Raw genomic sequence first — 1,474 nt, forward strand, 5'->3', positions numbered from 1 at the left:
CATATTTTAGATGAATTAAATGTTAACTTAAAAAACAAACAGTATTAGTTAAAATCATCCCTAAAGAGACCATGGAATATCAGAAAGACTTATAGAAGTTTGTAGTTAAGTTAGTCACGGTGGGCCAAATAAGACCTACCAATGTTAAACACGTATAACTTCTTTATTTTTTAATATGATTGTTAGTTTCATTCTGCTTGTTATAGTTAATCTCTTGGAAAATCATAATGGATACTTACAGCAAGACCACCAACAACGACTACAATACGCTATTCGTTTTACACAATTAGCCACACAAATTGATTTTTTAGAAAATGTTTTGATAACGGATGAAGCGCATTTCCAAGCAAAACTGTAGATTGGGGCTCTGGAAATTCAAGAGCAACACACCAGCATCAGTTACACCCATCCAGATGCACTGTTTGGTGCGGTGTTATGGCCGAAAAAGTTATCGGCCCATATTTCTTCGAAAATGAGGATGAAACGCCAGAAACGATTTCTGGGCAGGACTGCCAACTTAGCTCAAACCGCGCCATTTCTGGCTACCCTACAAGAAAAGGACTTTTTTCTGACCTCTTCACTAACACACTAAAATATACACCAATACACAGAAAAACACTTGTAAAAATAACCTTAAGAAATACAATAAGTAGAAAAGAGACCTTTTAGCACTGCTGGTAAAACCGCCAAAAAAAGCGACGCATAGTCACATGTACAGAAAAGAACCGGTCAGGTTTTTCATATTACCCCCGAATTTCTGATGAGTAAATTGCAGCATTATAGCATCACACTGACCATCAGGTGACCGGTCATTTGCCATTAAGATTTACATCAAATGGCACTTAATTTTTTATTTTGGCACAAAGTGCAAACAGTGTTGCCGTTTTGATCCATATACTTCAAAAGTGATACGTGTTTGTGCAAATTTTCGGAAGATACATTATTTTTTCGCTCATTTCGCGATGTACTTAAATTTTTGGCATAGTACAAATTGTGATACATGTTCAAGAGAAAATATATATGTATGTACGCAGTGGCATCTTTATAATTTTGATCGAAAATATTGAAACGTTTTGGGGTCAAATAAGCTTAAAGAAAAATGCTTTAAATGAACTATGTATAAAGAGCGACTTCACTCATTTTTAATCTACTTTACTTGCCTCATTAATAGCTCTGCAGCTGCAGAGCGTATATTTTCAGATTTAAAATTTTTCCAATATGCAAAGAGAAATAGAATTTCATTACAAACTGTTGAGAATATGATGGTGCGTATTCATAGTAAAAATAAAGCCGACATTGAAGGCAGCCTCAGCTCTTTGACATAATTAACGTTGACATAATTTAACGTGGAATGTATCACATAATTTCAAGGGGTTAGAATAATAATGGCTAATTTTTTTGCAAATATAAGTTATACCCATATTTGTATAGTTAAATATAGTATTTATAAGTTGACAAAAAGTAAACATTTTTT

This window comes from Rhagoletis pomonella, unplaced genomic scaffold (assembly GCF_013731165.1).
Source record: "Rhagoletis pomonella isolate Grant_MI unplaced genomic scaffold, Rhpom_1.0 Rhpom_scaffold_00005, whole genome shotgun sequence".
In the NCBI taxonomy this organism is placed as follows: Eukaryota; Metazoa; Arthropoda; class Insecta; order Diptera; family Tephritidae; genus Rhagoletis; species Rhagoletis pomonella.